Source organism: Pongo pygmaeus, chromosome 1 (genome assembly GCF_028885625.2).
Source record: "Pongo pygmaeus isolate AG05252 chromosome 1, NHGRI_mPonPyg2-v2.0_pri, whole genome shotgun sequence".
Lineage (NCBI taxonomy): Eukaryota > Metazoa > Chordata > Mammalia > Primates > Hominidae > Pongo > Pongo pygmaeus.
In genome coordinates this window covers 131,619,978-131,640,866 of record NC_072373.2, presented here as the reverse complement: position 1 = coordinate 131,640,866, position 20,889 = coordinate 131,619,978, and the positions used below count along the sequence as shown (strand labels likewise).

At 34.5% G+C, this 20,889-nt stretch overlaps 1 long non-coding RNA gene across 1 annotated transcript in view; it reads left to right on the top strand.

Moving 5' to 3' along the window:
• The window catches only part of LOC134738289 (uncharacterized), a 353,382-nt gene extending 346,368 nt beyond the window's left edge, over positions 1–7,014 (top strand). The window contains exon 2 of the long non-coding RNA XR_010123968.1: positions 5,310–7,014. This is a non-coding gene — a long non-coding RNA (uncharacterized LOC134738289). The remainder of the gene's footprint in view (positions 1–5,309) is intronic.
• Positions 7,015–20,889: the final 13,875 nt, after the last annotated feature.

Sequence of the window (20,889 nt, the reverse complement as noted above, 5' to 3'; positions counted from 1 at the left end):
TATAATATTATACTTTACTGTTAACTAGTTACCCTGCTGCACAATAGAGCACCAGAATGTATTCCTCCTAAGTGTAACTATGTACCTATTGACGAACCTCCCCTCCTCTTCCCTCCCTTCCTAGTCTCTGATAACCATTGTTCTACTCTCTGCTTCTGTTATCATATATATTTACATTCCACATATGGATGAGATCATGCATTCATATTTCTGTGTGTGGTTTATTGGCTTATTTCACTTAACATAACGTCTTCCAGTTTCATCTGTGTTATTGCAAATGACAGGAGTTTATTCTTTTTTGTGACTGGATAGTATATACATCACATTTTATCCATTCATCCATCGACAGACACAGGTTGATTCTCTATCTTGGCTATTGTGAATAGTGCATCTGCATGGGAGTGCAGATATCTCTCTGACATACTGATTTCATTTCATTTATATATATGCCCAGAAGTGGGGCTGCTGGATCACATGGTGGTTCTATTTTTAGGGTCTGTTTTTTTTTTTTCTAAGAGCCTCATGACTCTTTTCCTTAATGGCTGTACTAGTTTAAACTCCCACCAACAGTCCTCAAAGTGCTGGCTTTTAGCCACATCCTTGCCAACAGTTGTTTTCATGTTCTTTATTTTATGAGAAGCCTATTCATTCTCATTAGAAGCCTCCACCATTCTCAGAGTATGTTCAAATGCATCTCCAGGAATGGGAAGATAGGTTGCTTATAAAGGGAAAAAAGATATATATATCAACAACTATCTCTTTCTATGCAATTCTCTCTCCATCTCTTTCTCTTATCTACCTATTATCTATGTATTTATATCTCCCACTTTATCTATAATAGGTATAGATGAATTACAGCACCACAGGCTAAATCTGCCTGATACCTCTATTTTTTGTAAATATAGTTTTATTGGAACACAGCCATGCCAATTTGTTTATTATTTGTATTATCTATAGCTGGCAGGGTGGAGTGGTTATTGCAGAGACTATATAATCTTCAGGACTCCAAATCTTTACTATCTAAATAGAAAAAAACAGAAGCAAACCAAAAAGCAAAGCAAACAAACAAAAACAAAAAACAAAAACAAAAACAAAACACCCGAAAGAAACAACAACAAAAAACCCTGCCAGTCCCTTTTCTTACTTTGATTTTCCACAATACATTATTCACCCTTCTCTTGTCCTAGTCTTGGGGTTAAGACCCCTGGCCTACCTTCCTCTCCTTGTTGCTCATTTACTACCAAACCTAATTTCAGTGTTTCCTTCATCTTTCTTGCCAGTGGCTGTGTTTCAGTTTCTTTACCTGGACTTTTTTGGGTGGTTGATATCCACAGTTTAGCTTTGTCTGATGATTCTTTTGATACATTCTAATTAACAGTTTTTCCAGGAACGATATATGTATATTGAATCACATATTCAAGCACAACAGAAATCCATCTGCCATTTAACTTCATGGACTGTTAATATTTAGATAGATTCAAAATGCAAATAAATTCATTTTCTTCTTCATTTTCCACTACATGTAGGTCTTTCAAAATTCACATTGAAGATGAAAAAATCACATAGCTGGCAGGCATGTCGCTTCAAACAGAGATCTCTTTTACTGGCAGCCGCAGCATAATAGAGTCTTAGAAAGAATCAGTTTGCAGTCAATTCACAGATATTTCCCACATCTCCTCCCCACATCCATAATGTTAAATAGTCAACATCATGATGTCCTTTTGTTCTGTTAGCAATCATTCTGTTGCATGGTTATGTAATAATGAGTGTGTTACTTATTTCTTCTGGACTTTAGTTTCCTCTTTTACAAAATGAGGAGTAAAATCAGATTGTCTCTAACATTCAACTCACAGGTTCTGTAATATATTTTGAAGTCTCTCTAAAATTAAGCCTTGAACAAAAAATGATTCTTGAGCAAATACATGGTGAATATTAAATTAGTTTACTTCTTTACCAAGCCCCCTGTGCAAGATAAAATGTCTGCAGCACCCTCTCATGCTGGTGACACAAAGCTGCTGTTTTCAGTGGTCACTGTTGAATGCGTTCACTGCCTTGATCTCTTTGATATAGTTCTGTTTACACACGTGTTCAGAACTAGCTGGAATCACATCTCATATTTGTGATTCTTTCAGAAATAAAAAATGTTCACACCCTGAAACAGCTCCTTTTTATTCCTGACAGAACAGTTTGGTCTCTGTAAATTCAGGAAGTTATCGAGTGCGCCCGCCAGGAGGTAGGGGATTTTGCAAATATTTTAAGTCAGATAATATTTTCTCACAAATATAAATAAAATCCTTAGTTTACAATATGTCATCTAGTGTGGCAAAGGAAGAATAGATCCAAATGAAACAGTGGCCTTTAGAAAATCAAAACACCGTAGCTTCCTTTAAGAAGCACTGGATTCATCTACTTTGCCATAGCTTTCTTTAATCAGATGAATGTAACAAGTTGATTAGGCTTTACAAGCATCAAGAAAAGTCAGAACCACTTAAACTGAAAAATAGGACTCAGGATGTAAATTATTCACAGTTCATTAGACTAAGACAAGCATTTCTCAAACATTTCTGTATGCTTGAGAAAAGCAACATATTGAACCCTATTTTACTGTGAGGCTCAAAATGGCAATTAACAGTCTTAAGCTGCATATAAAACCCAATATGAACTGCATTTACAAGAAAATTGTGTGAGAATCAAATTATGTTATCTTTGGTTTGAAGAACTGAGAAATAATTGCCAATAAGTATTCATGTATAGGACCAATTTTTTTGAAACAAGTTATTTTAATTACTACTAGTGTCAGGAGTACGTGAGGGTGATTTTATTAGATTTAATGTGTTTAGTGGAGCTGCCTGACTGTGGCTGCTATTCTTGACAAGACATTAGAATTTATTTTATACTTGCATTTTTCATCGTAGACCACTGCTATAATAAAACTGTATTTTATTTTAAGTTAATCTCTTATTTTGCAATACTTTTTAAAAACTTCTGCTGAAAAAATAGAGCTGAATGATGAATTGCACAGCAATATTTTTAAAAGCTACAGAACATCTACTGAACTAGTAAGAAGCAAATAATGGACTTAACAGTTGTGAACTCCTCCCTATATTTGTATTAGATAATGTCTGTTTATGTTAGATCACTTGATGATTATTCTACTTGTTGTTTTTTCTGCAGTCTCTACTTTGACACAACTTTCAGTAATTTGAAATGTCCTAATCCTTCAAGTACATTTCTCTCCCTTAAAGACCCCACCCTCTACATGGCAAACAAACAAAAAAAAATGTTTGTAAGAGAAATGAAACAAAAACTAAAGTGTACATTAGGCCACTGAAACCAAAGAAAATAAACTGGAAACTGTCTTTCACCATATGATGTGATAAGTTCTCTGAAAGCTCACGCAGAAAGAGAGCATCATTCTTTGGGGCGAGCAGATTGAAAATTCAGTATGTCTGAGGTTGACATATATGGACTTCCTTTCACCCCATCTACAAGTTAACTGCTTTCTCACTCAGGGCTGTTTTCTCGTTTCAGTCCTTGTAAATTCTCTTCACTCTGAACGCCTAAAGGATTGGCAAACATATATCTAGATTAACGTATTTACTTGCAGCTGTGAATAAAGCAAAACAAAAAATATAGTTCAATGTTTGTATTAACATCATGTGATATAAGTGAACACTTTCCTAGATTTCTATTGACTATTAATTTGCAGTCATTCTAGAATGAAAGAGCTTTCAGATGGTCTGGAGAAAAAGTCAGAACCTGAAATAGAAGTGAACTGCAGTTATAAAAATAAATCTCTAGAAAGAAGAGAAGAGAAAAGAGAGGAATGTTCTAATCTTACCTTCATCATAATAATCTTATTAGCATTTCTCAGTGAGCAGTTCAAGTATCAGTCTATAGTCTTATGACTCTGTCTCATAAATATGTCAAGTGCAAAGTATAGTTATTTTAATAGTCTGTGTTGGTGGACCATCATGGATTTAATTAAGAGACAACTAGTGTATGAAATATGACACAAAAGCACAAGACTTAATGGAGAAATGTTTTACTGCAGATTTAAATCAGGGCCACAGACTTAATGATGATCCAGGCTCAGAAATCCTACTTAAATTTAATTAATGCAGACTAGTGCAGACCTGTTCTTATAGGAGAAAAAAACACAGACATAAAAAACATTAGTGATTTAAGATTCTCAAAGTACACTGCCTTATTTATAAGGTTATGTGAACATGGGTTATTAATAGCTTATTGTTTTGCATTTTATTATGTGAGATATTTAGAATGTAAGCTGTATAAAAGTCTTTTAAAACATTATTTCTAGCCTCCTCATTTTCTGTGATAAAGCGCCACCTCCTTTACTTCTTAGCAAAAACAGCCAAAAACACAGAATGCAGTGTAAGCCATTTTAATCAGATAATGACTGAGAGAAATGTGATTTGATTTTATGTCCTTTCAAAAGGAGCATAGGTGTTATTTCTCTAACTTCACTTTACTTATAGGCATAAACAGAAGATGCACAAATAGATAAACTTCATATTTCACTTAGTAGTCCTTGTTTTGTTGTTGTTGTTGTTTTCACTAGAACCACTGAGTTGGAAAATCTGGCATCTGTATTATCTATAACCTTACTATTATCATAGAAAGAAACAATCACCATGAATGTTATAAATTTATTGAAAGATATAATTTTTATTACCTTTAAAGAACTTGAACAATTTATGAGGCGTAGCTTCATAACATTTACTTGTTAATACACTTACACTAAGCCATACCCAAGATCACTTGTCCAGTTCTTAAGAGTAAGGTTTCATATTTTCTGTTTTGTTTTTGCTTTTTAATTCTTCTCAAACTTGTTTGGTTCTTAATGGATGAAATTGGAAATCATCATTCTCAGTAAACTATCGCAAGAACAAAAAACCAAACACCGCATATTCTCACTCATAGGTGGGAATTGAACAATGAGAACACATGGACACAGGAAGGGGAACATCACACTTCGGGGACTGTTGTGGGGTGGGGGGAGGGGGGAGGGATAGCATTGGGAGATATACCTAATGCTAGATGACGAGTTGGTGGGTGCAGTGCACCAGCATGGCACATGTATACATATGTAACTTACCTGCACGTTGCGCACATGTACCATAGAGCCTAAAGTATAATAATAATAATAATAAAAAGAAAAAAAAAGGATATCTTACAAATAATTTTAAGGGATTCAAAGAAGATTAATATAAGTTTTTTTCTGACACCTTCAGATTCTCTGCTATCCAGTTTTGGAATTTGTGCATTTTGAAATTGTTCCTTTTTAGATGGAGTCTTACTCTGTTGCCCAGGCTGGACTGAAAATGGTGCCATCCTGGCTCACTCCAACCTCCGCTTCCTGGGTCCAAGTGATTCTGCTGCCTCAGCCTCCTGAGTAGCTGGGATTACAGGCACAAACCACTACACCAGGGTAATTTTTGTATTTTTAATAGAGACGGGGTTTCACCATGTTGATCAGACTAGTCTCAAACTCCTGACCTTGTGATCTGCACACCTTGGCCTCCCAACCAAGATTTCTTTAACATGTCTTTTGTCAATAACCCTTTCTGCAGTGTCTGCATGATTCTCAGTCAACCAAATTATTTCTCTCTTAATTCAGAACATTAGCCATTAAGAGCAATTTGTTATTTCTTGCCCTTGTTTATCATTAATGGTATGTATTTTACCTTTTGCTAATCTCATCATTTCCCTTGACATATTTGGGAAAATGCCCTCATTCACTTTATTTCTCTACAATAAATCCATTCTGCCTTACATATTTGATTGTTCTATTTGTACATCATAGTTGAGGTAACCTATGCTTAGTTAAGTTTCTTCGTTTCTTTATTTCCAGTATAGATGTTTCTTTTCTGGGTGACCATTTTTGTGTGTGGAAAAAGAATGGGTTCTTTCTTGCTTTTTTATTTTTTAAATCTATTCTTGATGGCATGTACTTATTTAAAATATGCTTTATAACTTGGATATGTGGATATCCTTTTTTGTTTTTAAAAATTGAAGGATTGTCTGTGTGGCTTCATAAGTATTATTTATATTCACGGTTTTAGCATTCATTTGTTTGATTTTGAGCTCTTCTACGATCCAAATGCCGCTAGATATATCACAGATTAACTGATGGTTAGAACAGCTTTTTGAGATTTTGATTAGGATAACTTTTAAGAGGTTGGTTGTTTTAGAAGGCAGTTAAACAAAATAATAATAGTTTTATTAACCTTTTATTACTTAAAAATAGTCATTGTAATGGGTCTTTAACAAAGGGAGAGCAAGTGTTTAACAGAACTCACCTTTCTGACATAAAACTACCAGAAACCAATTATTTTGCATCATCAAAGATCGAATAAAAGTTACAAAGAAGTACCATTAAGTATGGATTAATATTTTTAAGTCATCTAAGCACTTATAGCACAAGTATCAATTCAGATTTCACAAAGACAAACCTGCAATTCTGATTTTTTAAAAAATATATCAGAGGAATTTTAAAATATATTTTTAAGTGCATTGATCAAAAGTACAATAGTCTCCTATAGTATAACTGTGATTTAGAAAACAGCCAAGCCCTGAGTTTCTAGCATGTTTCTGTGAGATCTGTTTTTCATCTGTCATTTATATAAATTATGCAAAAGTTCACTGTGTCTTTATTTTATTTCTTCATTTTTCTTTGTTGCCAGCATCATTGAGACAAATTCAAAGGTCATTTAAAATGACCAAAATCAATCTACAGCAATATTTAAATTTTTATTCCATGAAAATGTCTGAATAAATCTATATTCATACAATATATTTTATGGTGTACAAATAATATTCAATGGGATCAATTTAAGTATGAATACCAAGGATTGTAAGAATCCTTCCTCTTATTTGGAGAAGAATTCTATTTCCCACAACACAGTAAACTAAAGCCTGCATACTACAAACCTGAAACACGCTAAATAAAATTTGACATCCTATTAAATAAATATGTGAAGTTGTAAGAAATTAAGTGAAATCTTCTGTGGACCCAACAACAAAATGGGAGAAGAAATTACTGGAGGTGAGCTGGCATTGAAGCTGCTGAATGCCCCCTGGGTCTGCAGTCTCTGATAGTCATAGTCTCTCTACTCAGTGCTGGTTCTCAAAACAGTAGAATTGGTACCACCTGAGAACTTGTTGGAAGTGCAGAATTGTGAGCCCTACCTTAGACCTGCTTATCGAGAATCTGTCTTTTAGTTACATGCCTATATGATTTGTGTACATATGGCGTTTGAGAAGTCTAAACCATAGTTTCAGTTAGTGTGTGTGGAAAGGTGAACAAAAAAATAAAATAAAAAACTTTTGGCCTTTACAGGGTTAGGTCTTGTAGAGTAGACTTATCCCATCCAAAACCAGGGCTTGGGAAAGGCCATACCTTCAGGGAAAGGATGAACTGGGCTGGTGGAGGAGCAGTTCTCTTCAGAGTGAGACATCAAGAAAGCTTTTAGTTCTTAGCATTGGTTCTCTGTGGAAAAGGAAAAATTACCTCCCTGAGAAATCATAGCCTTTAGTAGGCCCTTTTATGGTTCAAAAGCTTGAATCTTTATTAATTTTACAAATTGAAGAATCACAGTTTAGATTTTCAGAATTTTTATTAAAGTCAACCAAGGTTATTAGTGTACTAAAGTATCTGGCCAAGGCAAATATATATATTAGCCAATTGGAGATTATTAAGATTCACACTTAAAACATATGTGTGTGTGTGTGTTCATTTCTACTAGTTTTCTTTGTTTTTTATTTGGTTTTTCTTTTTTCTCTCTTATCGTCTTCTTTTCATTGTTTGAGGGTTTTTTCCTCTATTTTATCCAGTCCCGTGAAAACTATAGAAGCTGTAAACTCTATTTTTGTTCTTTGTTGGTTACTCTATAAAAGTCAAGTCCAATGATTATATTTACTCCTTAGCATGAGTTAACTCAGATCTAGTTACAGCACAGAGTGTGCTATCACTGAATGTCAGGCTCCATTCTAATTACCTCATTTAACCCTCACAAAAGCCCTGTGAGACAAGCACTATTATTATCTTCATTTTATATGTGAGAAAAATAAAGCCCATAATGTTTAAATTTACCAAAGATACATCATTAGGAAATGTTCAAGATGGGATTGGAGATTAGATAATTTAGGGCCAGAAATTATGCTCTCAATTGTTATACTGGTAAACCTCTGCTGATTGTTCAGTAGGTGTGTCGCATGCGTGTGTGTGTGTGTGTGTGTGTGTGTGTTTAAATCCACCCAATTAGATTTTTATTATTTGTATACTCATTTTTTATTTATATTTAACCACATGCTTATCATTTCTTTACTCGACTTGTCTTTCCATAACTCTGACCTTCTTTCTGGGGTCATGTTTCTCCTTATTAAAGAATATTCTTTAGAATGACAGTCTGTTAGTTAAGATGAGCAAATCTATCTGAAAATGCCTTTATTTCTCCCTGAAAATACCATTCTAAGTTGAATGTTATTTTCTCTTGGCACATTGAATATATTATTCATTGTTCTCTACTGGGTTTCAAACGCTATCCACATATATTATCTAATTCCAGCTGCACAAGAAGCATCAGGATATACTTATATTTTCCTGTTTATAAACTTTTGTTTGCTTGATCATTTTGCTTATCTGTTACTTCAAGAATTGTTTGCCTAATATAATGAGATCATTTTTACCTTTTATTGAATGTTTACTATGTATCAGGTACATAAGCTCTTTACTTTTCTTTTCTCATTTAGTTTCCTTTTTTTTTTTTTTTCTTTTTCTTTGGGATAGGGTCTCACTCTTATCCAGGCTGGAGTGTAGTGGTGCAATCATGGCTCACTGCAGCCTCGACTTGCTGGGCTCAAGTAATCCTCCCACTTCAGCCTACAGAGTGGCTGGGAATACAGGCATACGCCACCATGCTTGGCTAATTTTTGAAATTTTTTGTAGAAACAAGGTCTCACTGTGTTACCCAGGTTGGTCTCCTGAAGTCCTGGCTTCAAGCAATTCTCCCACTTTAGCCTCCCAAAGCACTCAGTTTACAGGTGTGAGCCACTGCGCCTGGCCTTTATTTACTTATATATCTCACTTAATCCTCATGATAACTCAGGGCCAATCATGACAACAGAGGAGCAGAAGCGCTTGGTAGAAAACTTTCAAAAATTATGAAATCAGGAAATAATATTGAATCTGCAACCGGAGATGGAAAAGCCATCCTTTTGGTCTGTCATAAAGTCCTGACAAATTAGTAGTTCTATCCAGCAAAGAGGACATAGGAAGCATTTGCAATACAATAAATAATTCATCTTCTGCATAACCAAATTAAGATATTAATTAAAAGTTTGTGTCACCATCAAAGTGATCAAATTTTTAAAAGTAATAAAATCTAATGCTGATGACATTCCTAGAAACATATTTTATTTCTTTTGTAAAATATTTTTATTTTTGCTTCAGATGTACATGTGCAGTTTGTTATCTAAGTAAACTCATGTCACAGGTGTTTGATGTACAGATCATTTAGTCACTCAGGTACTAAGCATAGTACCCAATAGTTATTTTCTCTAATCCTCTCCTTCCTCCACCCTCTACCCTCAAGTAGGCTCCAGTGTCTGTCATCTTTGTTTCCATGTGTACTCGTAATTTTGCTCCCACTTATAAGTGAGAACATGCAGTATTTGGTTTCCTGTTCCTGTGTTAGTTTGCTAGAGATAATGGCCTCCAGGTCCAACCATGTTCCTTTAAAGGATATGATCTCATTCTTTTTTATAGCTGCATAGTATTCCATGGTTTACTGTTGATGGGCTTTTAGGTTGAATCCATGTCTTTGATATTGTGCGTAGTGCTGCAATGAATATATGCATGCACATGTCTTTGTAACTATTTACATTCCTTTGGGTGTACACCCAGTAATGGGATTGCTGGGTTGAATGGTAGTTCTGTTTTTAGTTCATTGAGGAATCGCCATGCTGCTTTCCACAATGGTTGAACTAATTTATACCCCCACCAGCAGCATGTAAGTGTTCCCTTTTCTCTGAAACCTCACCCACATCTGTTTTTTTTTTTACTTTTTAATAACAGTCATTCTGACTGGTGTAATATAATATCTCACCACGGTTTTGATTTGCATTTCTCTAATGATTAGTGATATTGAGCTTTTTTCATATGTTTTTTGGCTGCATGTGTGTCTCCTTCTGGTGTCTGTTCATGTCCTTTGCCCACTTTTTAATGGGGTTGTTTTTTGTCTTGTAAATTTTTTAAAGTACTGTATAGATGCTGGATATTAGATCTTTGTCAGAGACATCATTTACAAATATTCTTCTCATTCTATAGGTTGTCTGTTTACTCTTGTGATAGTTTCTTTTGTTGTGGAGAAGATTTTTGTCTTAATTAGATCCCATTTATCACTTTTTGCTTTTGTTGCAATTACTTTTGGTGTCTTTATAATAAAATTCTTGCCAGTTCTTATGTCCAGAATGGTATTTTCTAGGTTGTATTCCAAGGATTTTATAGTTTCAGGTTTTGCATTTAAGTCTTTAATCCATCTTGTGTTGATTTTTGTATATGGTGTAAGGAAGAGGTCCAGTTTCAATATTCTGCATATGGCTAGCCAGTTATCCCAGCGCCATTTATTGAATAGGGAGTCCTTTCCCCATTGCTTGTTTTTGTCAGCCTTGTTGAAGATCACATGGTTGTAGCTGTGTGTCTGTGCTCTCTATTCTATTCAATTGGTCTATGTATCTGTTTTTGTACTAGTACCATGCCATTTTGGTTACTATAGCCCTGTAGTGTAGTTTGAAGTTAGATAACACGATGCCTCCAGCGTCATTCATTTTGCTTAGGATCACTTTGGCTATTAAGGCTCTTTTTTTTAGTTCCATATGGATTTTTAAGTAGTTTTTTTTCCTAGTTCTGTGAAGACTGTCACTGGTAGTTTGATAGTAATGCATTGAATCTGTACATTTCTTTGGGCAGCATGGCCATTTTAACAATATTGATTCTTCCTATTCACAAGCACAGAATGTTTTTCATTTGTTAGTGTCATCTCTGATTTCTTTGAGCAGTATTTTTCAATTCTCATTGTAGAGTTTTAGTTAGCTGTATTCCCACGCATTTTATTCTTTTTGCGGCAATCGTGAATGGGATTTCATTCCTGATTTGGCTCTTGGCTTGGCTGTTGTTGGTGCAGGGGAATGCTAGTGATTTTTGTACATTGATTTTATATCTTGAAACTTTTTTAAAGTTGTTTATCAGCTCAAGGATTTTTTGGGCAGAGACTATGGGGTTTTCTAGATATAGAATCATGTCATCTGCAAACAGGGACTGTTTGGATTCCTATCTTCCTATTTGGATGCCTTTTATTTCTTTCTCTTGCCTGATTGCTTTGGCCATGACTTCCAATACTATGTTAAATAAGAGTGGTGAAAGAGGGCATCCTTGTCTTGTGCTGGTTTTTAGGTGGAATGCGTCCCGTTTTTGCCCATTCAGTATGATGTTGGCTGTGGGCTTGGCATAGTTGGCTCTTATTATTTTGAAGTATGCAGTGTGAAAGAATATGTTCCTTCAATACTTACTGGAAACTTATTTTTGTACACTGCATATACAGTGTACATCAGGACATGTAAATAGTAAAACTTTTTCAATGGCAATCTTACAAAGACAATTATATTTTGAACTAATATTTCTACTTCTAGAAATGTATGCTAAGAAAATAATTTCCTAAATGTCAGAAAAAATCTAAATATTAAAATTTCCCCTACATTGTTTATAATACCAAACAACTGAAAATAACCTAATGGCCCCAAAATATGCAAACATACAAAATTTAATTAAATGCATTCATTTTAATGCTATGTGGCCAATTAAAATGTAGTTTTAAAGAAAATTAACAATATAAAAATTATTAATGATTTAAAATTAAGTTCAGGAAGAGGTTATGAAATGGTATATATGTTGTAATACTACTTTTTTTGTAAATGTGTATAGATAATTATAAATATAATGCTGAAAGGAGGTATAGTAACATGATGTCTCTTTGGGAATAATTACAGAAATTTACCTGTTTCTTATTTAAAATTTTGATATTTTCAATAATAACCATATATGATTTTGTAATCAGAAAATATTTACAAGACATGATAAAAAGAAGATTAAATGAGTAGAGATAAGCCAGTTTATTTTAAGGAAAGATAAAGCCTTATGAAAAAATTATAACCACAGTCAATGAAAATAGTACAGGTTTAAATAAATTATTCATAGGACGAAGATCCAAACCACTGCGTCCTTTTTCAGGATTTCACTGGAGAATTAAAAAGGACATTCTTTAGCATCAGTGTGCAAATTCAAAACACAAACCACAGGGTGCCTAAACTTATGGGACTTATGATGATGTCCATGTAAGATGAATATTTCCAAATTATCATCGAGCATTTGTTTCAAACCACAGTGTTGCTTAGCTCTATAAAATTACATTAAATTCTCATTGTAAATCAAGTAGCGTGCTGGATACTGAAAATACAATGAGATCCTTGCCTTTAAGAATCTCTCTGTTTGTATTAGCATGAGAGTGCAGGGTTTCTGAAAGTGTGGTCCATTAGCAACTTCAAAGTCACCAAGGGTGGTACTTCTTAAAAACCTCAGACCTTACTCTAGAGATTTGTTGTGTGAGACTGATGAAGTGGTATTCACAAGAACTTCTTTAGATGTTTCTTATGCATACTAGTGTTTGAGAATTATGAGTTTGGAGAAAAAACAATAAACTTTAAATCAAACAGGTCCAGATTTGAATCTTGACTATTTCCTTATACATTGCATTTTTATAATACAATTTAAATTCTTCCACCAACACCATACTAAAACTATACAATGTTAATTATTGCTCTGTTTTAGCTATCATTTTCTTGTGTTGGTTTTCTTGACCAACCTTCCCTCGGAATTCTCTTTTTTGAGACTAAATACTATTAATGGGTTTCCTCTTGTCTCTTGGATCACACCTTCTCTGTCTTTGCTATTTATTAACTAACTTATTGTAGGTAAACAAATTAACTTGCTGAGTTTCCACATCCTCATTTGTTGAATGAGCAAACGAAACAACATCATCACCAAAAAAATTATCTTATAGACTAGTTGAAGATTAAGTGAAATAATGTATGTCAAGAGTTATGCCTGTCACATAGCTGAGACTCAGCAAGTGTTAACTCTTGTTGCTATAAGGGTTATGATAGAAATAAACACAAGATGATATTTGAACTTTTGTTTAAACCCATGAATAGTGTTTGGTCTCAGAAAAAAAGAGAATTCCAAGGGAACGTTGGTGAAGAAAACCAACACAAGGAAATGATAGATAAAACAGAGCAATAATTAACATTGTATAGTTTTAGTATGGTGTTGGTGGACAAATTTAAATTGTATTGTAAAAATGCAATATATAAAAGATTCTTGTTGCTACAAGGGTTATGATAAACACAAGATGCTATTTGAACCTTTGGGAAACTGGGAGTGAAATGATAAAAGAGTTAGGTCCAAGGTCTCTTGAATGATGCCATCTTTAGTTTGTTGAGTCTTGATGGTTAAGTAAAAGATAGGAAGACAAAATAAATATGTCCATTAAAAATCTGTATAAATATTTTAGCTAAATTGACCAATCAATTTTATCTCACAATTGGTTGATTTGTAGAACAAATAGTTGGCCCAGTTAAATCACATAACTGATTTTTATTCCACAATTTTTTCAAGTAAAAATACTACATTTGTTTTCCTTTGATTTAAATTTTTAGATTCAGATTCATAGAGTTACTTTCCTGTGAAAAGAAAATGATATGAACTGTAATATTGCATTTAACTGAATATAAAAATAGCTGTTTTAAACAACTGAATACATTAAATTGGTGTAGATGGGAAATAGTGAAAATTGCTTTACAAAGAACATTTTATCTTAAACCATTATCAGCTACTGGGAGATTTCTTGCACTGCATTTTAAATAGTAATCATAAAAAGAATTGCAATAAAATGTTTATATGGTGTTCTACACTCTTATATATAGTGAGGCAAAATATCTCTATTACTTCTGAAAATTCTGGAGCAATAATTTCCTCACTTGGTTTTCCTGTACATCTATATGTGCTGATTTTCCAGTGATCTATTAATTTCCCTGCATGGGTTACTCCTCCTACTTAGTAGACACAAGCTAGAGGTTATTTTCTTACTACTTGGGACTATTCAAGATACTTCAGATGTGTTTATAAGCACAAAGTATTTCAAATGAAATTTACCTTCTGTTAGTTATAGCAACCAATCCAGACAGTTTTGGAAGGCCTCCATTAAACTCTTAACCTAACATGAGTTTCATATCATGCAGCGTTAATTAAGACTCCCAAGGTTGCAAGTAACATAAAACCCATCCTAAACTGGCTCAAACAAAACAGGGAGTTTGTTAGTTCATGTAACTGGTAAGTAACTAACTGGCAAGTAAATAACTAATTTCAGGTAAGTCTTCATCTTAATTACTTTATGTCTAGGCACTATAATGCATGGAAAACAAGCTGAAAAATAGAGCTCTATGTAATTTTAATTTTCAGAATTATCCATAATAAACAACTCTATGGGCTGTTGTTTCTAAGAAAAATCAATAAGTGGAACCAATAATCCCTCTAATCCTACTATGGTAATGATATTATTTTTCTTCTGATTAGAAGGACAGATACTAATATTATAATCCCTCTTCATGGCTGGATCTATCCCTATAAGAGATATGACAAGTGTTCTCTGAGTAGAATGAATATAGGTTCTTATTAGAATTCTGTTCAGGTGTAAAGTTACTCTTACTTAAAATGTTTACTACTATTTTTTAAATTCATTTCTGATAGAATATAGTAATGGATTGAGGAGTAAGTATATTAAGACTAAGAATTTCTGTGAACAGATTTTGCCTTGCAGTTGCTACAGAAAATTTATAAGAAAAAATCAGAAATTTTCCTTTGTTTGCTAAAGCCTCTATCTGGAAATTTATGGCTGTCATAGTTATAGATGTCAGTCATTAATTTTGATATCTGTATTCATGTCCGTTCAGGACAGCAAACCCCTTGGAAATGGATGGGTCCTATCTATGAGTAGAGTCAGAAGTACCACAAGTAATAGCTACGTATTATTCAAATAATGTATTTATTAGGAATTAAAAATGATTTGAACCTTTTAAACAAATTTCTGTTTCTTTATGAGTAACAGAATGATGATGATGGTATTTTTATTTTTGAAAAGCTAGTTTTAACCTGTTATCAGTGGAAGAATCAACAAACTCATTCTAAAATAATACGGAAGGGTAAAAATCTAGAAATATTCAGGTTAACTTTGAAGAAAACCTGGGCACTTATCCTATTAGATTTTATGGCATGACAGAAAGACATAGTAATATTAACAGGATCATTCTGGTACAGGTAGTAATAATTAGACCATATCAGGTGATGCACCATTATATCTGCCATATTCTATTCTTTAGAAGTCTAGTTCACCGTCAAGAAGAGAATTAAGCTCCACCTTTTAAAGGGAAAAGTAGCCAATAATTTGTGGAGATAGTTTTAAAGCTACAAAAAGGAAATAGGCATAGGAAATGACCAGGCAGGGCACAAAAGGGAAGTCCCCATGACCAAGAGGTCTATCAAGAGACAGTCAAACTCACTAGTCATCTGAGGAAAGCAAATTAAAACAAGAAAGAAGTATCACTTTACATCCAGCAGAGTGGCAAAATTAGTAACTCAGATAATACCAAGTGCTGACAAGGAAGTCTCATGAATAGCAAATGTGATTGACCCTATTACAGCCATTCTAGAAAGCAAATGTTAGAATTGACAGCGTTACTGTAAGAACACATGTGCTCTTTATCCCATGGATCCCATTCTGGGTTATATACTTTAGAGAAATTCTCACCAAATATGTACAAATATGGACATATATGAGAATGTTCAACCCAATGTTACTTGAGGTGCTGGAGACTGGGAAGTAAAATAGATTTCAATGTAGTGTGTACTGGACAGCAATAAGAGGTAACAAATTATATGTATATATGGCAGAATGCATAATCCTTAGGAAAGAAAAGTCCCTTAGTTAAAGATGTTGGAAATTTTAAAACATTATACTGTTCATTTGAAAGTTAGAAAGACATATAAACATAAAATGTCTCATACTTTAAAAGGACACTTGCATGTTTGAGAATATATATGAGATACATTATATATAGGGCCAATAGCAAATGAGAATGGTAGTACAGATCATGGAAAATGAGAAACAATAAGAATTAGAAAGGAAATTTGCATGCACTGGTGCAAAAATATGCAAAACAAAAAACCAGAGAAGTCTGGGCAAACAGACTCTTACCATCTGAGATCCAAGGAAACACACATACACATACACACACAGGCAAACACAAACACAAGACAATTTAAGTAGCCACTAACTGGATGGCACACTAAATTAAAGAACATGCTCATGATGAATATTATCCATCTATTAGAATGATGTTTATAAATAATTTCTCATTGTTTATATAATGGTAAGCATAAAAATATCAGGAAATTAAATAGGCATAGAGGGAAAATGCGAATAAAATATGTATATGCGTAAATACTGAAATTCATAAAAACCTTAGCAGTAGAAATTACTTAAGCATTTAAATTTTAAACTGTTTTTTATCTTTAATCTTGTTTTTTCTAATATTTTTTGTTATGAGCATAATAAACTTATAATCATAAAAACATATATTCCTTTGAGATCAATATCCCTTTTAAAAGATAATCAATCAAAACTTCTAGTCTCAGCTCCTACATGTAAAGAGCCTGGAAGTCATAACTCTCATCCTAATAAAAACAGCAACAACAACAACAACAAAAAGACAAACTGAAAATCAACTACTCTTTTTGGACCTATCAGAGAACTGAATTTGCAGGATCACCCCCAAATCTAGGGAGACAGGTGAGTCCACAGGGTCATCATGGATGAAATCTACTTATCTGGAGTAGAAGTCACTGGAATCAAACACTGATGTCACTTAACTGGTAGTTTTGACAAATTATTGGAGGCTGATTACGGGAAAGCATGAGAGTGAGAAACTACGGAGGTGATCATGTTGGAAGACAGGAAATGTCACACTTTCCTGGATTTACCTCCAGAAACCACCCCAGGTTTCCATTATGAAGATCTGAGAGAGATCCCTTCATAGCTCTGTCTAGCACAGGGAAAAGTAATCCTTGTGAAATAGGCCCAGGTCCTCCAAAACAAAGGCCCACTTCTAAGAGGAAAGACTTTAGTGGAGCCTCCTCACCCTAAAACCAAGGGAGAAGGGTATTTTTCTCATACCAACTTCCTGGAGTCTTCCTGTCTCCCCTCAAGTGGTGGGGAGAGCTATACAAGGAAAAACACACGAGGGTCACAGGCCAGAAATATAAGCCTAACCAAAGATTGAGATGTAGTCAATCCTAAGATTCTAAGGTGTCCTCTCTCCCACATGTTACAATCACACCAAAAGGGCTCTGGTATAGTAACAGAGGATTACTGCTGAAAGTGATGCAAGACAAAGACTTTTGAGGAGGAGTCTTTAGGGAAACCAAAAGTCAGGAAAGAAGACACAAACAAAGACACTAGGGGACTTTAAAGCCCCTGGCATCTCTAGCAGTAGCAGTCATTAAACAAAGCCTCAATGCCTACCCAAATTAATGTAAATACACCAGAGACTCATTTACCCCAATTCCTAGAAGAAATGAATAAATTCCTAGATACATACAAACTAGCAAGATTGAATCATTTGTTATCATTAAACCTAGATGATCAAAATACCGAAAATGGAAGTTTTTAATGGTTTAGGGTTTTTTCTTTTTTTAATTTTGGAGATGTCAAAGGGAAAACTGTTAGAATTTGTGTTTCATATGTAAGAAGAGGTCTATACTGGGAAGCATACGTTTTCTCAGTATTCACTGTGTGACATCTGGGAAGGAGAGAAGAGTAACTGCAGGATAAGATGAAGCTCAGGAAAAGAAAGTAAGAGGATATCAAGCTAAAGTTTAAGAAAATCAGAAATAACTAGAGTGAAAACTTCATTGACTGAAGTTTGGAATTTGTGATCTGGCTGTGACTTTGCATACACAAAAAAAGTCACTTTGTAGGCTTCATATTTCTTGTCATCATAATCTTTATGTAAAAGAAAAAATATGTGAGTCAAATAAAACACTGCTAGTGAATGACTGAAGTAAATAGTAATAATTATAACATCAGCAGTAATAGCTTCCATAACATGAATACATATTATATGCTGGCATTTTACACACATTTCTTCCTTTCATTCTCACAATTTTTCTTGTGAGATGATAGGTATTATTAGTCACACTTTTTGATAGGAAAAATGATGTTTAAAAAATACAAAAGACACATAGTTAGCAAATTCAAAGCCAAACGAGATCTGTCTGGCTCCCAAGTCTTAGCACTTTTCATGATACTAGAAAGTTCAAAACACATGAAGTATTAGGGCACCAGATATAAGTCAGGTACATAAGAAAAGTGTTGGTAAAACAATAGTATGAGCAACCCAATCTGATGAGTCACCTACAGCGAACTTCTGCTTGGCTTACTGCAATGTTTTTAGAGGTGTTTATACATATGTGACATATTTATCTAACTCATATTTTGCACAAACGAGTGTTAAATTTTGTGTGCATTTTTTTAACATTCACCATACTAATGATGCCAAATTTGGGAAGGCAACCCAGAAGTGTACTCTTTTGCTTATGGGGTAAAGATGTATACTTTATCATTTATTTATTTGCAAGTAGATAATTGAGAGGCTCTCAGTGTTAAATTGTTTGCACTCTGTTAAATGATTTGATGCTGATGGGCCCCAGATGTCCTGAAAATGTTCCCGCACCCTTGATGTTTCCCCCTGTACACTCATTACTGCCTTAGCAAAGCAGAACATATTTACAAATTTTAGGTCACCATCTGCAAAGATGTTATGTTGTGTCTATTTCAAATAAAAAGTATACTCATATATTATGAATAACATGATGCCCTTTGAAAAATATGATAACATAAGGGTATAATGATCAACAAAGTATCTTCGTGGTTAAGAGTCTCAGAATAAGAATTAGACAGATCTGCCTACAGTCCTAGCTTTTCTACTTAGCGGTGTGACTTTGAACAAATCACATAACTTCTCTGAGCCTCAGTTTCCTCATCTGAAAAATGGGAAGAAAAGAATAATACCTCTCCAGGTTGCTGTAAGAATTAAATGATATATGAATTGTGTAAAGAGCCCAGTGCTGAGCACATAGTAAGTGATTAATAAATGATTAGTTTTGTTAGGAAACCAGCATAGTAACTTTGCAAATGTTAGACAAATATATTTTAATTTCTCTGCAAACCATATTTTTTACAAACAAATCACCTCTGACATCAATCTTGTTTTTCTCAGAAAAATATGGATGTGGAAGTCAGGAATTATTTAGAAGTAATATTCACCTCCCATTAAATACAACATACTTAGCTGTCCAGAATGTTGAATTTAACATAAATGAAAGCCAGATATGAAGAAGAAGTAAGATAGTCTACTCACTGGGGACCTGGGAGATAATAGGGAGAGAAAGTGATGGGAGTAAGGGTGGGAGGAGGCTTTCTTTCACTCCCTATTGGGACTGTGTGAGAAGGCCAACCAACCAGATGTATGGACACCCCTAAACAAACTTGGTGCCAAGTGGTTAGCCTGGGGATGAACTTCCAGCTCAGCTTTTTCAGAGTAATCTAGAATCCGTGTTATGGATAGGACTCAAGTGTCCCCCTGGCCTCACTGCCTCCTCTGAGCTGAAAGACAGTTGACCCACCCTGGGAAAAGGCCAGGTGACCCTGAAGCAGAGGCTGGGGTTACTGTGCCTGGCAAGGGACTAAATGGAGGATGAGACACAAAAGATTCAAGTGGCCCAAAGGCTGCAAAAGGGCTGAGTTAGCACCTCTGGCTGAGATAAAAGATACCATAGCATCAGACATGACAAACTTCTGTCATTAGCATGGAAGGATAATCGGAAACCAGGTAGACAAGAGATAACGTGCTGGAGATCTGAAAAGCCAGCAATACCACTCTTAAGGTCTCCTGCCCTCAATGTTGACATGACTTTAACATTCCCCATTTGGTTTCTGGTTGCTTTCTTGAAAGGAGCTCGAAGGGCAGAAGACATAGAACTATACGAGAAGCAGACATTTTTCTAAGTTGAACTAAGCATTATCTAAAGGAACAGCTTGATTTTCCACATCAGACTAAGTTTTAGAATAGATAGGACCAAAGGTTGTTTTTCTTCCTCAATACCCAGTGTGTCACGCCTTAGGAAGTAGTTTGAATTAAAGATGCAACAAAGGTACATTTTTTTTCTGTGCACTTCTAGGCTGTAGTGTGAGTAAACATGTGGCCGCATTTCATTCTTATTATTGCCCTTACTGAGGTTATTAACACCCCCCAATAACTTTTAACCAAACCCTCTTAAATGGAATTTTCTAAGAGGCAGTGATTGGTTTGCACTGAGAATCAGCTTTCTCACCTCCCACTCTGGTGGCCACCACATGTTTAGAATTTGGCCTTTCATAGCCTTTGGCACTATAATGGAATTTTAAATCTCTTGACAATGCTTTCTAGTTCAAAGCCACAAGCTTGGTCTCCTTAGCACCAGAGGGTAACCAACTGAGCTAACTATAACTGTAGGGACCGCAGACAAGCCCCAAACCATTCCAGAGGACTTTTAAATGTCAATAATGAGGACTTCATTATTGATGTTTATGATGACTCACCTATGTAGAGGTTTTAAGAAATGTCTGTCATTTTCATGTATTTTTTCTAGATTGCTGT